A 25,849-nucleotide genomic window follows, 5' to 3' on the forward strand; every position below is an offset into this window, starting at 1 on the left:
GAAAAAAGAGTTCTATAGATTTTGTAAATATTTAAGGCCTAAAAATGGCAAGGCAGTTTGAGATCAACTGAAAACAAATGGCAAGGCAGTTTGAGATAAACTAAAACCAAATGTACAAATACATGTTCAGTGTAACTGTGAATTTAACAGCAAACTATATTATGCTTGACTGAAATAGAACTCTGTCTTTTTTACATTAATAAAAGTCCAACCATGGTAAAGAACTCTATGTTCCCATGTGTCTTAATGCATGCCTGATTGTGTTACAGATATGGTGATGTTTAAGTAATTTAACCAGTCCATGAGGCTTCAGCTTCTGTTTATCCTAAAACTCATCCTCTTGTCATCCTTCCCATTTGGTGAACACAGGGACTCTCAGGTAACCTCATTGCCTCTACAAAGGATTTATTTTCTCCCCAGTGAGACATGGGATGAAACCACTGAGAATGTTTGCTTCATTGCTGGTACCAGCAGTTGATCTTTTTCTTTTAAATCCTTCCCAGTACTGAGAAGTTCTTCTCAATAATTAGGACTAGACAGTGTCTTGTTGGGATTTTTCAGGGAGATTGTCCATGGAGGGACGAGGTAAAAAAACCCAACACAGTAACCTCAAGCTTCTTGGCATTAACCTCTGTGGTAGGTTAACCCTGGCTGGACACCAGGTGCCCAGTGAAGCTGCTCTGTCACTCCCCTCCTCAGCTGGGCAGGGGGGAGAAAAATGTCATGAAAGGCTCATGGGTCATGATAAGTACAGGGAGAGATCACTCACCAATTGCCACCATCAGCAAAACAGACCAAGCTCGGGGAAATTACCTGAGTTTATTACCAATCAGAGTATGATAATGAGAACTAATATCAAATCTTAAAAACACCTTCTCTCCACCCCTCCCTTCTTTCTAGGCTTAACTTCATTCATGAATCCTCTACCTCCTCCCCTCTAGGGGCACAGGGGGAAGGGAAAAGGGTGTTTCAGTAAGCTCATCACATGTTCTCTCTGACACTCCCTCCTCAGGGGGAGTAAGAATGGGTCCTTCCCACTGGGTGAAGTCCTTTACAAACTGCTCCAGTGTGGGTTCCTTCCACGGGGTGCAGTCCTTCAGTACCAGACTGCTCCAGCATGGGCTTCCCACAGGGTCATGGCCTCCTTCGGACACCGCCCTTTTGTGGTGTGAGGTTCTTCACAGGCTGCAGGCAGATATCTGCTCTACCATGGACCTTCATGGGTTGCAGGGGGCTAGCCTGGTACAGCATGGTCTTCACCACAGGCTGCAAAGGAACATCTGCTCTGGCACCAGGAGCACCTCTTCCCCCTCTGTCTTCACTGACCTTGATGTCTGCAGGGCTGTTTCTCTGACAGATTCTCACTCCTCTCTGTCTGCAATTGCTTCTGTGCAGTAACTGCTTTCTCCTTCCTAAGTTAGAGAGGTGCTATCACCATCGCTGATGGGCTCAGCCTTAGCCAGCAGCAGGTCCATCTTTGAGCCAGCTGGACATGGGGGAAGCTTCAAACTTTCCCTCACACACTCAACACAGCCTCCTTTTCTCACCGCCAACCTCCCATAGGCAATGATACCATCTTCTAGTCACTTTGGGCAGATTGGTTGGCCTTATCAAATGCAGATTTTCACAACACGAGATGTATGAAATAGGACATACACCTATTTACATCAGATCTCTCCCTGATACAGCCTTGCCATCGTGCAGAGTTGTATGGGATGGGGAGGAGGTGCTGGAAGGGAGCCCTGCCTCAGCGTTATCTTGCACCACAGTTCCCCGGCATCCATGTGCCACATGTAACCTCAAATGTACCACCAGTCCTCTGCTTGGCACCACCCTGGGTGTGTAGCACTCTCTCCAACATCAGTGTCTTCCTCATGTAGCATAGCCATGCTCCATGTGCCATTGCAGCTCACAGGCTCACTGCTTATGGAGTTGCTTCACCTCTGTTAGTAGCAGTTAAGTTTTAACACGGTAATACATTTACCAAGAGGTAGTTGGCTTGGATGGGGGAACTGGTGGTCAGTGAAGACACATTCCTATTTACAGGTTTAATAACTAAGCTGGCCAGAAGGATCAAGCGGTTTTCCTTCAGTGGTTCAGTAAACCAGGGCTGTGCTTCTGATTAACATCCAAAGTATTCCTTTCTACCATTTTTAGCCCTGAAGAGTAAAGCTGCCTTTCCAGAAGGGAAAACAAAGAAGATGAGAAACTAATTGTAAGCTGCATTAAATTTCAGTGAGGGAACAAACTGCAGAGAGCACGAAAGTGCAGAATACTAACAGCTAAATCTTGAAAGAATAAAGGATGAAAGGTGTTAAAAACCCCAAAAATATAAAATTCATACTGTTACCTATTTTAGGAGGGGACATAAAAGACTTTTCCAAGATTAGAGATAAAAAAGCTACATTGATCCATGCTAATCCTCAATTACTACTGGGAGATATGGGTTCAGCTTCTTATTTCGTCTTCAGAACTCTTTTACGAAAAGTCAATTAAATTTTCTTTTGGTTGAAACATGTACCTTTTTGTAATATCTCTGTCCCTTGCTCCTCTATTTCTCTGATTCTCCTTTATAAAGTGAAGATAATTAATGTTTCCTTTTCTCTTACTTTTATCTGAAATGGCTTTTCAAGTTCCCAGGAACCACATTCATACAAAGCAATCCCTCAAGACACCACTAGGGAGTTCAGGACATGAAAGTTTGCATAACTGTATCTACCTTAATAAATCAGAGCTTAACAAGACCATAAACTTCTATCCATAAGTTCAAATGTTCTTTCAATATTACTGCAGTCATAAATAAAACATCCCCCGGCATTAAGGTTCCCATCATTTAGACCTTTACTCTTGATATTTGCAGTGTGTTTATTAAACTAAAAACCATTTATAAAGGAATCACAGGCTTCAATTATCAAGTCCATACTCTTCCCAGTAAACACAACATCAAAAAGCCAAACTGTTGGAAACATACAAGACTATAAAGTTCTCTTTTCATTCATTATCTCTCCCACACCTGCTCTAAATACTCTTTAGCTTAATTGATGGTCTCTAAACAACCAATGTTTTTATTCACTTTGGAGCTGCTTCAGAAGGAAGATAATAGTTACTGTTTGTTTTCCTTCTGTGTCTTGGCTGTCACTCAGAACCACACTGAATGGAAACTCGATTTCCAATGCAGATGCTTGCAGGACTTCTGCACCTACCACAGACATTTGTTGCTTGATTCTAGTTAATGCTTCACATATTAACCATGTTTCTTCACCTACATTTTACATTCAAGCATTTTTATTGAATTCCAGTAAATCAAACCACTTTCAAGCAACGGGAATGTATAGGGTAGTAAACCTTGGCCTGAAGTCAGCCACTCCTACAGCCAGGTCTCTGGGACTATCACCCAAGGAAGCAAACTATTTGTCCCTGTGGCTTCACTCCTCTGAACTCACCTACAGGATGGACCATGGGGTTGGTCCCACACCTCATAGTCCAAGGGACAAATAACCCAGGAGCACTGTATTTAGTGGGACCTGAGCTCTGCTTCCCCACTCCTGGCATCGTGTAGCCTCTGGAGAGTTAGATCATCTTGTCCCCCATAGCCCTGTCTCCCTGGGTGAGCCACTAGGAACAGAAGACATAACCCCAAGCTTTGAGTGTGTCCTATATACCTTGGCCCTGAATCCACAGAGCACTCAACAGGATAAGAAAAACTAATGCTGTGTAGGTGGATGACACAAATTTCCATGAAGAGAAAAAGAAAATGAGAGAGGCCCTGTCTGGTGTTTTGATAAGGAGAATTTCCGTATCAGTTTAATAATTTATTTTCCAGTGCGAATCTCGTTTAAAAAAGAAAAAAAGGTGAACTTTTTAGCCCATACAAGAAAAAATGTGGCAATCTCTGAAGAATAATAATGCTGCAAAATATAAAATATTACTATTACTAATCAGCGTGCCTCATCTGTGCTTATGGACTCTCCTGTTAACCCAGTGGTCATGTTCAACTGACATCCTAATAGATAAATACCACATAAGAAGCTGGGGAGGAGTTGCACCTTGGAAGATCTTCACCAGCCCGGAAGAGGGGCTAACAAGAGAGATTCCATGCTCAGTGCTTGAACTGTTCAGACTTTGAACTTACATGCACCCAAAGAGAAGACAGGTACATTTTAGCTCCTGAGCTGAGGGTCACGTCCTGGCTGGCACCATCAGTGCAGGAATGGTTTCTCAGAACTGGGTAACAGGCAAAGCTGTCTTGGCACAATGTAGTTGCAGTAATCTTCTACTTGTTATGCTCCTAGGGCATCTCCTTAAGGCCAGACATCACTTCTCAAGGGAAACTAGATGGTCATTCATAACACATTTCTGTACATGCACTGTTTCATAATTTTACTTTTGTATTTGAAGATGAACACCTCTCTCTTCAGCAAACAAGTTAAGACCAACGATATTTAAATTCACAAAGAAAGTGTGATTCCCAGGAAAACTGTGATTTCAAATATTGAGGTCATGGGTAAGGTAACCTTTTTATCACTGCAGAGTTGCAGTTTCTCAGTTATAGGTTTCTCAAAAAAGCACTTTCTAGCATTATCAAAGAAAATGCAGTGATACCTAGCTAGTAAGCTGCATTTAACGCCAGCATCCTCTCTTAAAAGACACAGTTCTGAAGGACCAAGAGTGATGGGTGTGAAGAATTCTTTGTAAGAGCTCCCTTAATTATTTCTCAACTCTACCCTTCCCAAACTGGGAGGTAAATGACAGGTGGCACCAATATAGTGTCATCTCCTGACAAACTGACAGTTTTCAGAAAGCATGCAGATGAAGGTACAGATATTGCCAAAAATATGCCTACCTAACAAATGCTTTCTAATGATCGCAAAAAGAAACCGAAAGCTTCCTTCTCAGAACTGTGTTTTTAATATTTCTCTTGTGAACTGAGTGAAAACATGAGAAAATAGTGATTTGAGCTGTGGGGTTTTTGTGTTTTAGATAAACATTCTTGCTGTTCGGGAATTGATGTCTGACAAATTCCACCCCTTGATTTATCACATTTCGCACAAAAATGCATTTAATTGCAAATTGTTATTTTTGCATTTACAGTCCTATCATTGTAGCCCACCATGATTACAGCACCTGTGAAACTCAGTGCCTGGGGGAAAACTACTGTAATACCATCTCCTTTCTATTAATGGAGTAATTCAATACATTTACCTTCCTGAGCACTGTCATTTTATACAACTAAAGCTACATATTTCCTGCTGAAACACTGCAAGAAGCATTCCTATGTTCTGCTTGTTTAATATGCTGGGTAATTCACATGGGGAAAGAAAAGTATTTAAAAAAAATAAAGTGATACTGATTTTACTTTCTGCCAGAAATTCTTTTTTAATACTTATTATGTTTCTCTTTTTAATATTTAAATTAAAACCCTCATTCCTACAATTTGGGGGGGTTACTTTAATAACAAAGTTAGCAATGGGAACTTAAAACACCTCCTGTTATGCTTATCATATAGAACTTGTAGAAGACCAAAAAAAAGCACAGAAATTTCATTTATTTCCCTTATTAAGTAAAGGGTCAAATTCTATATTTTATTGCACATGCACAGCTTCTCTTTCTACTCAGTGGAACTGAGGGTCAAATCACATCCTTATTTATTTATTCCAAGATCTTAGTCAAGCGTAATTCAAAGTGTATTTTTCCTCTACAACTCTATAAACCATGAAAATTATTGTCAGCTTTGGTTTTCAGACTTTTAAAGACCATTGACTTGACAGTGCTCAGAAAGTGTGCTCAAAAGACAACTAATTTTGCAACTTCAAAGAACATGCTTTCAGACACTCCTTGTGTTTCTAACAATTACATTGCAAAAAGTCTAAAAGCAAATATGCTTAGCCAGCAACAAATACTTCTCTTGAACCTGCTTATCTAGTTCTCATCCATAAAAACTGTCTCAATTTAAGAGAGCAAAATGATGTCACTTAATGAATATAGACATAACCAATATCTATCTACTTTTTTTAAAAAATAACAGATAACAAGTAAAAGGGAGGAAGGAAAAAAATGAAAATACATGAAAGATGGCCCACTTGTGAGGCAGCTTTGGACTTCAAGGAGTCCATGAAAATAACTTTAGGAGTCCATTTTAACTTTAAAATAAGCCTCTGAAAGTGTTTTGCGCTTTGTTGGAGTTAGTCATCAAAATGCTTATAAATGGAAAAGAATTGCTAATACTAAAAGACTGTCCAGTTAGGCTCTACCTCAGCATTTGGTTTCCCTTTTTCACTGATGCACACACAAACCTGCATATTCACATCTGCACACATCTTTTCTTTTTAAGAGTGCAAATCAGAAGATCTGGATGCAACAAAACAAGGATACTGCCAGAATCTTCTGTGGATGAGTTGCTCAATCCTGTAAAGTATGGCTGTTGTGGGTTAACACCAGTGGGCAGGTAAGCACCACGCAGTCGCTCGCTCACTCACTCTTCCCTCACCACCCAAAACCCCCCAGTATAACATGAGTCAAGATAAAAAACAAACAAACAAACAAACAAATTAAAAAAAAAACAAAAACAACAAAATAAATAATTGAATAAGTGGAAGAAGAGGAAAAAGAGGAAGAGGCAGAGGGGGGGAGAAGGCAGAGGTGAGAACAAGCAATACAAAAGCAATCACTCACCCCCTCCTGTGGGTAGATTGATACCCAGACGGCTCCTTAGCTAAAGATGGCTACTTCCCTAAAGCTCCCTATTTTCTCTTTTATTGCTAGGCATGACTTTATATGGCATGGAATATCTTTCTGGTTAGTTCAGATCATCTGCCTGGTTGTGTCCACCACCCTTAATCTGTTCCCCGGGGCATCAGAATGAGAAACACAGAAGACTCTGATGATGTACAAACACTGTTCAGCAAAAGCTAGAGTATTAAGAGCGTTATCAGTTCTATTTCAGTCAAAATTCTGAAACACAGCACCATATGAGCTGTTATGAGAAAAAATGTATCCTATTCTAGCCAGGCCCAGTACAAAATTATAATTGCTGCCAGCAGACCCAGGTTATATTCAGAAGAAAAGGAACAAAGGTATAGCAAACACTGACAAGCAGTTGAGCTGTTATGTTTCTTAGTTTTTTGGCAGTAGACTGTGGCTTTCTCCATGAATTCAAAGGGACCAAAGCACCTAACCACTTCTGCAAATGTTCAGTTTGGCAACATCATTACCACAAAAGTTTTAAAGGCAATCTGAGTTTACATATCTTTCTAGAGCCATAGTACACATCACTAGGAAATCTAAGAGGGCTTAGTTTGAGACAACCTTTCTTAGCTGTGAAAAACTTCATAAAACATATGCCTGCACATTTGGGATGCAATTTTGTGATGTTGCAGTACCAGAGTCCAACTTTTCCCTGCCAACCTCAGGACAAAAATCAACACGTACTCACACAATTCACTTGAGGCAAGTTTGGAATTTTAAAAATGGCTTGAGTTTAAATATGACACACTTTCTAGCCGTACTTACTCCTATTCAACATCACTGACACATGGAGGACATTCACTCAGTCTCTGCTAGCATCTCTAGGATTCCTGTTTAGCAAAGAGTGTTAAAAAGTACTCCAAGGTGTTACTTCATGCTGAAGTAGATATATTTGTAAGAGCCTTGTCAAATTTCCCATCTAAAGTCTAAAAAGACATGTTAGTGGGAGATAATCTGGAACCATGTTTCCTTGCTAACTGGTCAGGGGAAAAGCAGTTGTCACTCATCATTTTCTTCTTCTGTAGAACCTTCCCTCTTCTCACCCACAGCTGAGGGAGACATACTTGTTTACCTTAGAGAAAAAAAAGAATACATCCAGCCTTCTGTTGTCCATTCTATCACCAGCAATGGTAGGTACTTTTCTCTTTCAATTAAGTATTTCGCAGCTGAATCCAACAGTGAAGATAGATAAGACATTTCATGTGCTACTGCCATAGCTATGGTGAGGAACAGATACATAATGGAAGGAGCTAGAGGTGATCCCATCAGGTAAAAGAGACAGAATAATAAAGATCCAGAAGTTCTGGGTTTAGAAATACAGGACAAAAAATATGAAGGAGCAGGGAAATAATGCAAGTAATAAATCCTTGCAAGGAGATGGAGTAGAGTTTTCTCAAGATGGACACACAGGAATTGCTACCTGCAGCAGCACATTTCTGGGGAGGCTTAGATTGAAGTAATTTACACATATCAAGTAACAAGTTTCTGCTAGGAACGACATCATAGATTTGGGAAGTTAGTCTATCACTAAAGAGGAAAAAACCTCTTATGACACATTTGCCTTTTATAAATCATAAAAATACTTAGTCCCTGAGATAACATATGTTGATCCAGAACATTAAGTGTCCTTACCCATCTTACTTTGAAGGCTAGTAAGTTAGCAAAAATTTCTCAGGCTGCCACAGGAAAGAAAGCTTACTTTTAAACTTGTTACTTCGTTGGCACTCACTATTCCTGTTTCAAAAAATATATTCCTAGGCACCAGTGGGGGAGTCTTAACAGACTCCTAGAAGGGGCAGAGAGCCAACTTGTAGTTATTTTAAAGAATGCATCAGTTGTCTACAATTTTGCACCCTAGTGCAGATCCTGTTTGTCTGAAAAGGATCCAGGCCATATAAAAACGGTCTGCTGGACAAAGTCCAGAGTGTTACAGACTAAAAGCACATAACTTTACAACATTCCACTCCAAATGTTGCATGAAAATGCTGGTTAGCAAAATGTGATAGGTAAAGGGAGGGGAAAAACTTTTAACATTGGGCCAAAAATGTTTTGACAATCTCAGAACTTTGGGCAGTGCAATCTCAGAACTGTGGAAAGAGCAAAAGGGAAAGGTAACATCTGTAAAATACTTCATACTCTACTATTTCTGCATCCTTGCAGTGATACTTCACTCTGTGCTACACTTACAGGGAGGTATTACTGTGATATTTTCAGTTTACAAGCTACAGGCTCCTTGCCATCTGTTCAAAATTCAGATGAAAAAAGTCATCTAGCTGCAAGTATGGTCTGTTAAGCCATTCTGTAAAACCCTTTACTGGTTTCCTGATGTATTGAGGATCAAATATGAGGCTTCAGTTTGAAGACTACTTCCTTACATGATTAGTTTTATTACCATGAGTACACCTACTAACCTACGTAGGACTATACTATGTAGTAAAATTAAGCAAGTGGATAAGTGTCAGCAGTTCAGGGCCTTACAACCCTGTTCTGGTCCATATGACCTAACATAGCAAGTAATATTTACAATAAATATGAATCCTTCTATTTACATTTCCCCTGTTTCCCATGGGAATGATGCGTCAGTGCTTTTTCAAACTAAATTCAAATCTTCTATTCTTTCATTAACCCTTTTAAATTGTTTAAACACTGAAACTTTGTGTGTGATGTGTAATTTCTTTGCATCACTTAATTCTGAGAGAGAATAAGCCCTTTAACACTGTAAAGCTGGGCAGTGATATGAATTCCTTGCAGATAGCTTGTGCAGACACACTTAGTGTGGGCCACAGCACTCCATTACGCTGGCAGTGACACACAAGTTCTCAGTGTGACCATACGTGCACAAAATTGCAAAACAATAGGTAAAGCTGTTAGATTCAAGGAACCTTGTCCCTAACAGGCTACAAGCCTTGCTTAACCAGAGTTCAAGTTTACCAAATACACAGGCTTTCAGCAAAGAGTGACCAGGTTTCCAAAGAAAGGAGTCAGAGCCTGACCAAAAACGACATCTGCAAAAGTGAGGACAAATGCTCAGGGCCCCACACAAGGAGACAGGCTAATGAAGCCGTGGATCAATTGGGACAGTCATCCTATTCAAAAGAAAGGGTTCAAAAGAGACATCGGTGTCTTTTTATTAACCCAGTCACTTTTGAGTGGTACACAAGAGTAAAGCTGGTAGTTCACATGGTTAAGGCCCCCACACTAAAAGTCATTTGAACTTGTTCCAGGAACATAACAGCGTTGTATAAGAAGCTGTCAGTTGCACCAGTCTGACATAAACCAAGGTCCCTTCAACTTCCCTCATAGAATAGCTGCTGCAGAACTATTTGCCTTATAGGACCACATTTGCCTGCTGCATCATGCCATAATTCCAACAGACTAGAGTTTTTTAAAAGTTACTGCAAAGAAAGGAGGCACGGGAAAAATACTTTTGAGACAAATTACTTTATACTGGCAAAGCTAGAACTAGGCAAAAAAGTTTTCCTATTAGAAATGCCTTGTTATACAGCTAAGTAGATTTATGCTGGTCTGAAGCAGAGAAACACAACAGAAAGGACAAAAGACAACAGAAAAGACAACTCGCTCACTTCAGACTCTCATAAAATGCTTACAACACTCAGGTTTGTGCTCTGAGCCCTTCTGAAAAAAAAAAATTAAACTATTATACAAAATGGAACATTATAAGCTATTGGGAGAAATCCACAGCAGCCAATAACTGGGTCACCCATTCAAGACATGACAGATTCAGAGTTAAAATCCCATTTTGTCAATAATTTGATATGGCTCCAAAAGCCTGTATCAGAGAACTGAAAACATAATGCTCTTCACTTCTGAAGCTAACTTCTATGTTTCTCCTCCAAACCCCCCATTTTACTGGCTGTTCTTATGACTGAAGAGCCTTTTTATAATAAAAGTGCAGTCAAAATTAATCAATCCTTCAAAAAACGTGTTTTAACCAACTCATCTTTTCAATAAAAAACAGTAAATGAAAAAATAATAAATAAACCAGTGTGAACCAGAGATATCTAAACTCATTCTCCTTTGCTACTTAAGTAGAGACAAGCTATTTTCAGAAAGCAACACTGAGTGTCATGCTTACAGGTATTGGCCAAGATTTGCCTGTACCAGGTGCAGAGCTACACTGGACCTCTTACAGGAGCTTCAGAAAATCTGAAATATGGCTATTTGCATTTCTGAGTTAGTGACTGAGGTGTTCTTAATAGGCAGGCTACAAAGGCCATGGTGGGTTCTATTGTCATCACATAAAATAGAGAAAAAAGGGATATACCTAGGTGCCTCTTTCTCATAACCCGGCCTGGTGATGTAACTGGTGGGACATCTGCTATTTCAGAGTTTGTTATTTCTTGTGCTTTGAAAAGGGACTCCCTCGTTATTGAAACTGTCACAAAATTCTCTTGAATCTCCAATGTATACATATTTCCAAATTAAAAAATAAAAAAATGCAATCTCGAAATCCTCTAATAACAAGGATGGAGGAAGGAGTTTGTATGCTCTGAATGCTGTAAATTTGGCAAATCCTGGTGCTTCTGCAAGAGCACAACTGTCAAAATGCAAGTCAGAATTGAGACATGGGAACTCCACCATGTCATCACATCCACATCACCACTCTTTTCAGATCCTTCTAAACAGCCTTCAAACACTTCCCAGAGCTCATTTTCCAATGGCTGAGTACACAGAAATTCACCACTTCCCTTGGAAGACTACTCCACATAAATATTAATCAAAAACCAAAGAGGAATTTATAATTGGATACAGATCTCTTCCAAAAATTGTCACACACTATATATTAATTTCTGTATGCTGGTCAGCACAGTTTGAGTGCTTCTGTAATATTTGTTCAACATCCTTTTTGATACACACTGGGATGAAACACTGTAAATAATTCCTGGTTTGTGCCTTTGAAATCTTTTCAGACAGTCACATTCTTTTCAGCCACCTTTCTTTATAGCAGATAAACACTGCACTGGAAAGGCTACACCATACTGAAAAAGGAAGTCTTGGTCCTATAGTTTCAGTTTATTACTGTACATCTTCCTTTTAGAACAACATGTATCGTGAAGAATATCTCTTGAAAGATGTTTTGTCTTTTTTGTGGAAAGGCAGAAGAATGAGTGTCCCTATGTACTATAAAATGCATGAACAGCAGGGTTTGGCACAGCAGTATTTGTTACCTGAAGAGTCACAAAGAAAGTGTATTTACCATTGCAATTGTAAATTAGATTGAATTATGCCTATCTTACATTAGGTAGAAAAAAGAAACATGATATAGAAAAAAAATTAGTTTTAACAGTAAATTCCTTGTTATTTAAGTCTCCTGCACCTGGGATCTCTTCCTTTAAGAGTAAAGCCATAAGTCACTTTGGTTGGAGAGAAGCCAATAGTCTGGAATCCTGTTGTCCAAAACCAAGTGTGGGCTTCTAACAAGGCATGACACAAAAAGTCAAGACCCTTTCACTTTTTACAGTATCTTAAAAGCCCTTTCCCCCCTATAGTTTCACAGAAACTTAAAAAAAAAAGGAAATTAGTGCAACTGAGAACAGAAAGGTCTCTCATGCTTTGAGCATAAGTGTTCAGCATACCATACATGTGGTTACCACTACACATGAAAAAAAAAGGTCTGTCCATCTGAGAGCATGAGAAAGCAGTGGCAGGTATTAAAAAGTGAATATAGGAAACAATAGAAAAACTGCCCTCAGCTCTTATTCCTTCTTGCTGATGAATTTTGATAACATAGACTTCATTATGCACCTGCAGGTTTGAAGAATGAGGACAATATCACTTTACATGGACTAATCTACTAATTTATGTGTTCAGAACCTTGAAATCTTGTGGTCCCATGAATACAGGGTTCTCTGCTCCCAGTAGTTCACAGATAACCCTTTCTTCCGTAGGAACTGCAAGCAGATTAATATTACTGCTTTGAAAATGCTGATCATTCAGAGAAAGGAAACCATAGCTGCAACAGAAGTATCACCAAAAAGAATCCTCCAAGGCAATTAGACCACACGATTTCGTAGTCATAGAAGAAAAGGCCTTGGGAACAATCTCCTAGGTGGGAATGTGTAACATTGTCACCTTCCCAGCACTCCATTCAACAGATACAACCCAGTTCACCCCATACTGAAAAGCTTCCAGTGACTTAAACACAAGACGAAGGAACCAGCTGTAAATGATAAAACTGGTTTCTTCAGAGTCTGGTCATACCAAACAACTACAGTGAAAGACTGATTAATTTGGACGAACTTTGTTTTTTAAAAATCACAAATCTGATATTATGCTTATACAAACATGCCAGTACCTAGTTGCTGCCTCCACTTATTCGTGATGCAAGAGGCCCAAATTAATGAGAACACCAGAAGCCTACGGAGGTGCCTATCTTCACATGGAGCTTTTAAGGCTATTGAAAGCCTTTTTTGATTTGGTCTTAGTTTTCTATATGAAGAATTACGTCAGTTAGGCCCACAAGCCAGGGTACCTCCTTCCTTTGGTGACAGCTCTCACCAGAAGACCACAAAGTCCAGACTTTTGTGACATCTTTCTTCCAGTGACACTGGCACTACGGGAGGAAATAAGTTTATATTCACACAGATGTGCCACCTTGTGGCCGTAGCACTTACTCTTTGGGAGAAAGAAAAGTCTTCAGCACACATCTAGCATTTCCTGGGCAAGTTAGTAACATAAAAGTAAGATCAAACCTAAAGCATTTCTTCTTGTGCTTATAAATCAATGTGCTTTGTTCATCGACTACCCTTGGAAGAAAGTCCCAAGCAAATGAAACTATCCACTGGCACTAAAGAAAGTTAGTGGAGTTTATGAACATCCGAGGAGGGCAGCCCATCATCCCGTGTAACGGCGATGTTGTAGGTCTTGTTCTGAGGTAGTGATTACAAAAGGCACAACAGTCAAAGCTTAAAATCACACCTCAACTAGAAGTTGAGCAAAACCTAATTCACAACACACATCTTTCTCAATCTAGTGTTAAATTATTTCAGTGGAGGAAAAATACTGAAACACAGCTCTTTAGAAAGTACGGGATGTGTTTTGTTGAATATTGGTTCCACATTTGTACATTACTGGACAAGAGATTTTTGTAACATGTTTCATGAGACTTTTACTTTGACATCTATCTTCAGAATGTAAAACCACGAAAAACCACTGACAGTCCTGATCTAGGAGAAATATTGAACCTTACTCAGAAGAATGTCATCTTTCAAACAAGTTTAGCTTTAGATTTAGTTTGTCCAAACATTTTAAAGAGTATTTTCCTCTAGGCAAATTGTCAAAAGCTGGGGTAGAATAGACATATGGCTACACAGTTGCCTAAAATTACCGAATACTTTAGTAGCCTGGTTCGATTTAATTTTTGCAAAATATTTTTAGATGCAGAACTTCTAAACCTCAGAAATGGGAGCCAGATAGTACTGTTGCCTATGAATATGAAATAATTGCTGTATCAAAAAGACAGCAATTGAAAGTTATAGTAATGATTGCCTTCAAATACAAGTATTTTCCAACTGTTACACGCTGGCTGCCTGAGACAACGTTCCTTTCCTGTTCTAAGAATAAGGATTGAATTAAGACTGAAACCACTGTGGAAGACAGTAACTTTCCAGCAGGAGTGAGCAGAATGCATTATGGCATCACTTTTGCAAGATGGAGTCCCCAGTAAACCACATAGGTTTTGCCCAGAAAGCTGTGAAATTCTCGGTGGCTATCTTGCCACTTTGGCTAAATACTGGTTCAAAAGGCAGTTCTGAGGAACAGCCCCAACTATGTAAGGAGTGGAGCATATTCATCCTCTGCCACTGAGAGTTGACTTTGAACAGGGTGGCAGAAGGCAGTTTGTTCTGTGAACAGATGTCTTTACTGCCACGCCTTTGCACCCTCCTCCCCATTATAGCAAAATATTCAAAGAAAAGCAAATAGATGGACCAGTTAAAGTGAATGCTTGTGATAATAAAAAGGTTTACTGCTAATAAAAATATTAACCTATTTTTTTTAAATTACAATATGAGCTAATTTTCTAATTCTAGGAAGGTCAGCAGTTCAGTGTTTGCCATTTTATGACCTAGACACTAACGATTAATTTAACCATCAGTTAGGAATTCATTTAGCAAACCAACCTCATGAATCACCATCTCACAAAACAACTGACTTCAGAAAGGCTGAGTCATGAGAGTGAGGTTATAGGAAGTATCAAGTAGAAGAAATTAAATCTCACTTCCATTTCCCTGTTGGTCCTTTTCTATTTTTACATTCTTCTTTTCTTGGATCATTGCCTTTAATTTGGGACCTTACTGATTGAATACTATGCCATGTATTCTCATAGTGAGTTTAATGGATATAGCACTCTGATGGTACAGCATCGATTGACAGTAATCAATAATTCAGCACTGCTACACAAACATGGGAGGTGTACTCATTTGTTGCCCGTAGCACATCAATAACACATTTTACACAGTAAACCAAACACTACAATTTGTTCTCCAAGGAGAACCTTGTCATGTAACCATCCAATCTACTGCCTACTTCGATTCAGTGCTTAGGAGAGCAGTTTCCTCTCCTCCGCTAACACAGTCCCCACACTTATTTGCAGTATAGAATCATAGAATCAGACGGGTTGGAAAGGACCTCTGAGATCATCAAGTCCAACCCTTGATCCACTACCACCACAACTGTTAGACCATGGCACTAAGTGCCACGTCCAGCCTCATCTTAGAAACCTCCAGGGACGGAGAATCCACCACTTCCCTGGGCAGCCCATTCCAATGGCTGATTACCCTCTCTGTAAAGAATTTCTTCCTAATATCCAACCTAAACCTCCCCTGGCGCAGTTTAAGGCCATGCCCCTTGTCTTCCTGATAGTTGCCTGGGAAAAGAGACCAACCCCCACCTGGCTACAACCTCCTTTCAGGGAGTTGTAGAGAGTGAGGAGGTCTCCCCTGAGCCTCCTCTTCTCCAGGCTGAACAGCCCCAGCTCCCTCAGCTTCTTCTCATAGGACTTGTGCTCAAGTCCCTTCACCAGCCTCGTTACTCTTCTCTGGACCTGTTCCAGCACCTCAATGTCCTTCCTGAACTGAGGGGCCCAGAACTGGACACAGCTCGAGGTGTGGCCTCACCAGCGCTGAGTACAGGGGAAGAATCATTTCCCTGGTCCTGCTGGCCACACTGTTCCTGATGCAGGCCAGGATGCCATTGGCCTTCTTGGCCACCTGGGCACACTGCTGGCTCATGTTCAGCTTCTGTCAATCCAAACTCCTAGGTCCCTCTCTGCCTGACTGCTCTCCAGCCACTCTGTCCCCATTCTGTAGCACTGTATGGGGTTGTTGTGGCCAAAGTGGAGGACCCGGCACTTGGCCTTGTTGAATCTCATCTCGTTGGAATCAGTCCCTCTCTCCAGCCTGTCCAGGTCCCTCTGCAGAGCCCTCCTGTCTTCCAGCTGATCAACAGTCCCCTCCAACTTAGTGTCATATGTAAATTTGCTGATGGTGGACTCAATCTCCTCATCTAAATCATCAGTAAAGATATTAAACAGGACTGGGTCCAACACTGATCCCTGGGGGAAACCACTAGTGACTGGTCACCAACCGGATGCAGCACCGTTCACCACCACGCTCTTGGGCCCAGCCCTCCAGCCAGTTCTTAACCCAGGTTTTGCTTTAATTCATGTAATCTCTGTTGTTATTAAATGCTAATATTAAAATGAGAGCATTAGCAATAACTCTTGAGACTAATAACTGGGTAGAAGCTCAAGTAAAGTAGTCATTCAAAGTTTCCAAGTTCCAAAGCAATAAGTCTGTGTATTGGAATCAGTGAAGAGGGTAGCGGTGGACACCTACTGTCAAATAGACTGTAGACATAACAGCAGTCTAGGGCTGAGCCTCTACTCTGCAGATAAGGGCCATCTGTGAGACACCAGAGAGTCTCACTGTGCTGATCTACTAGCACCTGGCTAGAGTATTGGAACTGGAGGCCTAAGGTGGACATAAAGGGGAAATGCAGGCCCAGCGTAAGCACTGCTGTGGTGTTGGGACACTGAGTAAAGCACTGTAAGTCTGGAAAGGACTTCATGAAGTCATTCCCTGCTTACAGGGAGGATCAAGTACACCTTGATCCTCCACAACAGGCATTTGCTCAGTCTGTGAAAAACCTCCAAAGACTGACCAAAGCTTCTTTGGGTAACCCATTCTAGTGCCTAAATACCATTGTAGCTGTAGAGGTCTTCCTAAAATCTAATGAAAACCACCATTACTGCAAATCGCCTTTTGTTCCATCCTCAGAGATGAACAATTCATTGCTGTTGTATTTATAATCATGTCTGTGTATCACAAGCCAGTTTATTCTCTTTTCTAAACTGCAGTTTGCCAAGCTGAGTTTATGCAAATATCACTTTGATAGTAAAACCAATGAGTTGCCAGATTTGGGGATGACTGCTGCAACCAGGCATGTTCACCTTTTGTTCTCATATGAAGGCAGAAGTTGTCATCAGGGAGAGCTCAGCTCCTCCTTGGTCCTCTGGGTGAAGGCAGATGGACAGAATATTAGTTCATAAGAGATTTGTACAGAACACACTGGGAATCCAGGTTTTCAGTGAAACACACTCAGTTCCTGCAATCTATGTCACATTATGTTGGTACAATTTGTTGTTTGCTTTCCATTAGTCTTTCTCCAGTTTGTTTCTGTATTTCTTAAAGTATCACATAAAAAACTGGATGAACAATTCAGGATGGGGTTTAACACAATAGAACAGGGTAAAATAATTACCTCTCATCCTCTTGTTTATAATACCTTAAGTAATGACTCCCAGAATGGCTTTCACATTTCAACATTTTGTCTCATCAGCAACTTGCATTCATTTTCTAATTTGCGGTAGCCCACAGATACTCCTGCTGACTGAATTATTCCCCATTTTCTATAAATAAGTTACGTTTTCTTCTCTGACTGTAGCAACTTATGCTTCTTTTAATTCCATTATATCTTCTTGATTTCAGACCAGCTTGCCAGCTAGTGAAATAACTTTCAAATTTAGTTCTAGCTCCCTCAGCCTGGGTGATGTACTGGAAACTTGGCAGATGATACTGACTCCATCAATTAAACTTTTTGGTTTTGCAAGCCCCTTCTAGAGAGCTTTTTGTTTTAATTTTTATCTTATTATAGTAATTCTGCATACCCCAAAACTTTAAAATGTCTGTGGGTGAATAAAGGCCTTTCAGCTGATGGTTCCACTCAACTGTAATCTTCCATTTTCTCCTTATGTTGTGCGTCTTTAGCTCTCATGTGACAGAGAAAATGTTCAAATAGGACTCTTCACAGAACAGAAACATAAGAATTAAAACCTTCAAGGCATATTAGCTTAACCTCCAAAATTAAAATGCAAGCTAACAACTGTAAGTCATTTCACTCACTTTCATTAATCTAAACCAAAATAATCTTGTTTTGTATTCCAGTAATGTGGAATGGTACATACTAGGACTAAGATGGTAGTTCTCTGAAATATCAACCTACCTATGGGGTATTGCTGAAAAATTGCTAAGATCAACAGCTAAACCTATTTCAAAATCCAGGTATCCTGTTCATTGAAGAGAGCACTGCAGAGCATATACTGTGATATCAAAATGCATGTTTTTTCTTACAAGTGTTCCATTCAAGTCACAATTATGGTGAGACTTTAGAATGAAGGATATAGAGATTTCATCATTTTGTTTTCTAGCATCAAGTGAACTTCTCTGTTCCCATCATCTTTCCTTCTGTACTTACATTTACATGATTCCCTCCAAGCCATTAAAAACCCACAAAAATATGAAATATTGGCAATTCCAGACACAAACTTATCAGTTTTGTCTTCTGTATATGTCATACATGTTATTCTGTAGGACATAACATTTTATTGACACAATTTAAGGTTTATTTGTTAAACAATTCATACATGCTAGTAGAGTCCAGTGATTCACATCATGCAAAAGCTCAAAGTCTTAAGCAACACGTGCAATAAAAGCAAACAGATGTTTGCAGTCTAAGCACTGCATTAACAGTGGTGGCATGGCAACATATCAAAGGCAAAATGCAACATAGCCAGAATTGCCCACTGGAGTGTTAAGCGCAGCTACATAAACTTCGGACTCACAACCAATAGGATATCCCAAATCACCGTGGGTACACTGCCATACTTAATGTAAGAATTCCTAATTAACTGCTAATGCATAAACTCCTCAGCTAAAATGGTGTGGAATTTCTCTTGAAGGAGATAACTAATGAATGGTATCCTAAAATAATGGCTCATTTTAGAGAATTAACATAGCAGGAATATTAACACTGTTTCATACATAGTGAAATTAAATGTGCCTCAAAAATCCACCTCAGGAGGCCTCATCTGCAATTTTATATGGAATTTTCCAGGCTAGGCATCTACAAAACAGAAGCGTTAGAAACTCAGCAGCAGGAGCATATGCATCACTGGAGGAGCATGGCAGACAAGTCATAACACTTCCAAACTGATACCCTGAGCACTCTGAAATCCAGTGTGTGTTACCAACAAGAGTGCTCTCAGCCTATTGGAATGACAGGAACTATGCACGAGGTGTCAAAAATGGCATTTTGCTCATGCCACTGAATGTGAACATCATAAAATGCCAAAGGAAGCTAATCTTAGTATATCTAATGATATCTAACAAAAGCAACTGCCTTTTTTAAATGCCATCTCCCTAAATCTAACATCCAGGGGATCAATAGAAAAATCATCATTGAGTGTAACTACCAAAGACAAGAGAAAGTGCAATTTAACATTCGACCCTCAAAGGATCTTTACAAAAACCTGTAAATGGAGGATCTCAGTTTTTTGAAGAAAACTCTGTGTTATTAACTGATTTACCTAAAAGCAAATACCAGTTGTTCAAGCCTCTGTGCACACAATTACAATGAGAATAGCAACTTTTTACCAAAAAAGAAAACAAACAAAAAAAAAACCAGCAGAGGTTTTACGTGCATATGAAAGGGAACATGTGTTACAATCTCAGATATAGATACATTAGGAATGTACATTAGCTTATGTACAGACTTAGCCTCAAGTATGTTCCTAAATATCTTGCTGAACATATAGTACATTTAACATGTAAAAATACTAAAACATGGAACAACACAAAATTTGCCAAGAAATGTTTATGCATCCTCTTAATTGCTACACCATCGGAAGCTAGATTTAATGGTAATATTTTTAATGAAAGGGAAAAAAACCCCATCAAAACAGCAGGCAAATACATTCTAAGCAGCTGGTATATTCAGACCCTAACACATGTTGCATATTTTCAATACCTCCCCCATATGAGTCTCAAAGTGGTGTGTATTCCAAAACCCAAAACCTGATAAATAATTTTGAAACAAAACAAGGAATTAACACAGGAACAAATAGATTCAAAGGATAAGCTTTCATAAATAAGACTACTTTCAAGATAACACAGGACTAGAGAATTTGGGGAGGCTTTATATTCACACCAGCAGTTTTCTGAACTTTTTGGACTCAATAAACACACAGGAAGACGGGATAAAAACTGCAGCTTCACATCTTCATCACAGACTTTTCATACTTTTACATTTCTCAACCCTTTTTAATTAAAATACTTGCATTTTTCATGTCCTAAACAATTACATTACACAATAGTGAACAAATATACAGATGTCACAGACTTCTTTTTCTAATCCAAAGCACAGTTTAATGTCCTCTCATCTGAGAAAGCATCTTCAGCTTCACACAGTCCAGCTTTTTGCCTCCTTCATTTTCATGGCTCTTAAGCCCATATGCTCACACGAGCTGTAATGCAATGCTAAGCTAGAGGTTTCTCATGGGGAACACGTCATCTCATTTTTAGATTGTGGTTGCAGACTGCAATCATCATAACCGTATCCTCAAAGATGGTGGCACAGCAGAGCCAAGTGAGGCACAGTGGTATGAGGACAGCTGCAGGACTAGAAAGCCTAGCTCAGATTTGGAATTATATTTTTAACTTTAAACTCCAAATACATCTACCCAAGGCTGAAAGAAGAGGGGCGAGGTTAAAAACAATTAGGCAACAAACACTTTTTGTGGAGCACATGATCTCTGGATACCAGCATTAGGCAGATGAACTGGGTAGGCAGATAAAAGTGCCCTTCCTTTAATTCCTTATCATTCATCTTCAAAGCAAGGATTTAACCTCATGCAATACAGTGAATGCTACAGAAGAATTGATCTTGCCTTGCTCTCTGGACACCCATCTCCATTTTGAGTTATTCTTAGAGCTCTTGCTTAGAGTTCTTCAACTGCAGATGGCAATTTTCAGACATGTGCTTCAGGGGAAATAAGGAATTTACTAAGGTCACTTAAGGGCAATGAAATCACACATGCCATATAAAATGCTTACACTACAAAATGATAGCATAATGGAATGGTAAAGCCTTTAACAAAATCGTAAAGGGAGCATGCAACTAGTACAGCATGTTCTTTTATTATTCCAAGCTCTCCAGTTATGACTTTGAAAGGCTAGGCTTTTTTTTTTTTAAATTTTATTGAATAAGTGTGAAGATACCAGAAAAAAAACATGACGTGCCCAACTGCCTCCTGCCAATGTGTAAGAGCACTCAGCTTCAAATTATATGCAAATCACAAAATGAAAGTAAATATGAAACGATGGATGTAAGTCAAGCAAACATAAAAAATAAGTGCCCTAACTTTGCTTTAAGGATGAGCAGATTACTAAATGTGGAAAAACACTGAAGACATTTAGTATGTTCTTCCATTTCTAAGGAAAAATTTTATGATACTGTATGCTAAATACAAGAAGAACTTCCTAGTTTAAAAGCGACAAATGAACAACAGTTCTCATGAGTTAACCCATCAGTAATAGAACATGGAGGCAAAAGATAATTTTAGTTCAAGTTATCAATACTACCTAGTTCAAGTATTTCTATTTCCCTTTAGTTTTGTCTCAGTTACACAACTAAACCTGGCACCATAGGTGCATGCATGGGCTTGCTGTGGCTCAATGCCTTTGCCTGGGTTCAATATGCTTATCTTCAAAATATACAGTCCAACACAATACCATTAGTGCACCCTGAACACAGCTCTGTCATTAAAACTGATAGAAAAGAATCCTTGAATTAATGAAAAAATAATCTTTAAACGGGGTCAGAGTGAATGTTAATTCTTTCTTTAATAAGTGAATAAAGCACATCACCTATTAACACAGGTTAGAGAGCCATGCCTAGGGTAGGAAGCTGGTTTGCATGAGCTCAGGCCAGAGAAGGGCCATCCAGTCATAGCTACTGGATTTTCTTGTGATTTTAGATACAGCACAAGGTCTATCCCATACTTTAAATGGCCTTGTCTACTTTGCATTTCTTTTTTTACTGTAAAGAAAGATAAATCTTTCCTGGAATATATCCCTCAGCCATCAGTTCTGGTCTGAAAAGAATTTGCTTTTTGTGCATCCAGGTCAACAAAAACTCATGCAGTACCACAGAGACAGCATCAAGCTGAGGTAAAACCCCAGGGCAGACACTGGTTTTAGACAGATCCCACTGTGATGCTGCAGGCTCTGCAGCCACACCATTACACATGTGTTGTGGGTGGCAGAGGAGGGCGCAAGGCATGTACTGTGGCAGAAAGGGTTGAGAGCCAACACCATCCTTGTCTCCCTGGAAGAGTCACAACCACAAAGCTCATCTAGGGGCAGGCAGGCTGCAGCCAGGACCAGCCCTGCACTAGCCTGGCCACACATATTGCTGCTCAGATCCTGGGATCTGATCACATCAGAATATACTGCACAGGCTTTGAACCAGTTTTCTACCTTGCTTTGCACTGGGAAATCAGAAGACCACTAATAATTGTAACAGAGCTAGACAAACTAATGGGGTCAACTGAGAGACTTGAAAAAAGGTGATTTAACAGCATGTTTCAATGGAGTCTTCTCTTGCCCTTTAAATTCACACTTTGATTACTAACACCGTTTCTCTGTGCTCCTTTTTAATTCTGAATAATAAAGGTTATCCACAAAAGCACCAGGATGAGAAGCACGACAAGTAAGATTCACAGTTCTGGTCCACCAGCTCTGCTTTCTTTGCCATGGTGACTTCCAGTAAGACCAAAGGTGCTTCACGACAATGAACCCATTAGCTTCAGTCTTGAAGCAGTGTTTAGGAAATTGCTTCTGCTTTGTGATGTTGATGGCCCTTAAAAATCTCTACTGAAACTACTAGAGCTGTTCTGTGTCATTCCCATTAATATCTCACTAAACATTCAAAGTCAGCAGTTTATAAAAATCTTACATAGAAATAAATGGGAATCTGTATGAACACAAGTGAATTTTAATTCTGACAGTTCCCTATTCTGAATTAATTTTAACCAGGTAATACTAAATTACTAATTTCAGGTAGACATTCATTCCTTAAAATTGGAACTATTTAGAAGGAATAGGGTTTTTAAATAATAATCATCTTCATTGTAAGCTTCTACACCCTTAGGCATAGGAATGCATTTTACTTTCCCACTCTGACTGCTAGAAAAGATGTGGCTTTATCTCCCATAACTAGTGTATTCATATGCCTGTGTACACATAACTATGAATAGCCATGAAAATAAGTGGAAAGCAATTTTATGTCTTTCTTCCTAAGATTAGGGAAAAAAAATCATTCTGAAAATGCACTCCACCTGTTTCTGACTAGTTCTCTGCACACTTTTTTTCTTAGAAGGTATTTAGAGAGATCAACTGAAAACATTTTTCCATTCCTATGTTTGATATCAAAACTGCATAAAACTTGAATAAACTTCCACAATGAGCATACTGCTACTTAACAGTAACTATCCTGAAGGACTGCACAGCAATAGTCTTGCAACTAGAAACCTGTTCGAAATAGATTTTCAACTTTATTTTTCATTATGTCTTGACTAAAATCTTCAGGGAACAATTACTTGATCTTTGTGAGGATTTTACCCGCAGCCTGTTTTAAAGGTGTCATACTATGCAAATACTTGCTAAGAAACACATATCCTTGCTTTGAACTAGGATAATCCCTATTGTAGTAGAACACGTTTTGCTTACATTTCCTGGAACAGTACCTGAAGTTTATTTTTTAACTCGGTGCAAAATCTTTATTACTGTAGGAACTCCCTGTATTCCAACAAACACATTCCAGCTATGCTGACTAGCAGCATTCATACACATGCAAATAAAGTACTCCAAAACACTGGGAATGCTAAAGGAGTGCACCTTTTACAAAACATACATTTTAAGATTAAGAAAAAAATAAACACAAAAGTCGAGGACTTCTTTTCCCGGACACACTAGGATGATAACACCATGGATTTACAGAGGTTTAGCCAGCTAACCAAAGCATCTCAGTCTTATTTCCAGTCTCAGCTCACATCTGTGTTCCATCAGAGAAAAGAAAGTTTGATAATCTCTACTGTAAAACGAAGGTACTTCCGACTTAGAAGCACATCGAATGTCAGATAAGTTATAGGAGTTGCTCCCGCAGATGCTGCGGTACGGGAGCCTCCCGCTTTGCTCCGCAACCCCCATGGAGCGCACAAGCCATTTTAGGGGGGAACAACTGTTGGAAGAGCAAGTCTCTTTCCGAGCCTCCCCGCACCCTGACTCCGTCACCCTCCAGTTGCGAGGATCGGCCAGACATACCTGCTTCTCCATTTTTCCCCCTGACAGGTTTTTCTTCTCTTTTCCCGAAGCCGAAGAAGAGGGGGGACAGTCCTTCCCTGGCGGGCGCAACGCTGCGGTGCCACCGCCGGGGGCTGCGGTCGGTCCGGTCCTGCCCCCGCCCGCCCTCCCCACCCGCCGCGATGTGGGCTCGCCCTCGCCCCTCTCGCGGACAGCCCTGCCGAGCTCCTTTAGGTGGAACAGGTTTCCTTATATAGGTAAACACAAATTGCATTCCTGGTGAAAGAGGCTAACTGGCAGTAAGCTTAACTAAGTTAACTCCACAGATACCAAGTGGGTCCGAGTGCCTGAAGTTTGAGAGCACAGCGCTGTGAAGGGTCTTCAGAAGGGAGAACAGTTTCCTTAGAGCAGTCTAGCACTTGTGAAGCTATTCCATTACTTAAAGCTATAACTTTATTTATAACTATAAATACTGAGTACTTTGTTAGCATTACATTAAACACTTGACATTTTTACAGAACACTCATTTTACAGACTACATTTTACCCCAAGAACAGTGGAGGTGACAAAGGTATGTGCATGTACTACAAGCTGACAAAGGTACATACCTTATATACACATTCTGATAGCATTAAAATAATTCCAACCCTATCAGAGTTTTCATATAGAGACTACCATATATCGAGTGTTACATGAAAAGGTTAGAAAATGAGGATTGTTTTACTGATAACAATGGAAAGATGCAGTGTAAGAAGAGCTTATTTTACTCTTTTCCAGTTCCTTTTTTATACAATGTAAGAAGTAAGCTTTTGGTGACAGATCTGTTTTTGTCAGAGATGTATGATTGCAATGTAATAACAGACACACCCATACCTGAACAGGGAAATAGAGTGATAGAGGAAGTACCTAGAACATATATTGCTCCCTGCAGATCACTGATATATGTATTTTGTATATTTTTTTAATCATCTTGCCTACTCATTAACCCTTTTCTGCAAACACAACTTGTGCATCTCAAAGAACTTCAGCAGCTAATTCATTAATTACAGAGAAAATAATGTAATAGGTGTCACTTTATTATATTTAGACAAGACTCGTCTGTTAATTATGGCCCTTCTACAAGCTGAAACACTGTTCATATGCAGGGGGTATTAGACAGCAAAAAGCATGAGGAAAGAAAAAAAAAGAAGCAATAAAACAAATTATGGAGGAAACAAAAAAAAAATATTAGTAAAAATGAGAAAAGTTCAACAGCTTGATGAAATTATGAGAGGCTGATGTTTAAAAAAAATACACTGAGCTCTAAAATACACAATTTTTTTTTTCATTCTGTCTCCCAGATATATTGTCTATAACTCAAAATAGACAAGAGACACAAATTTGGCTTCCTGGTGACCTATGGAGTATTAGAAGCAACAGTGTACCACCCAAAAGCTGGGAATTAT

At 39.6% G+C, this 25,849-nt stretch overlaps 1 protein-coding gene across 1 annotated transcript in view; it reads right to left on the minus strand.

The window, feature by feature from the left end:
- MID1 (midline 1) overlaps positions 1–24,511 on the minus strand; it is a 241,620-nt gene extending 217,109 nt beyond the window's left edge. Inside the window, exon 1 of the mRNA XM_017812359.1 lies at positions 24,426–24,511. The gene's annotated coding sequence lies outside the window, so the exon portion shown is untranslated. The remainder of the gene's footprint in view (positions 1–24,425) is intronic.
- Positions 24,512–25,849: the final 1,338 nt, after the last annotated feature.

This window comes from Lepidothrix coronata, unplaced genomic scaffold, assembly GCF_001604755.1.
Source record: "Lepidothrix coronata isolate B3197 unplaced genomic scaffold, Lepidothrix_coronata-1.0 Scaffold35, whole genome shotgun sequence".
NCBI lineage: Eukaryota > Metazoa > Chordata > Aves > Passeriformes > Pipridae > Lepidothrix > Lepidothrix coronata.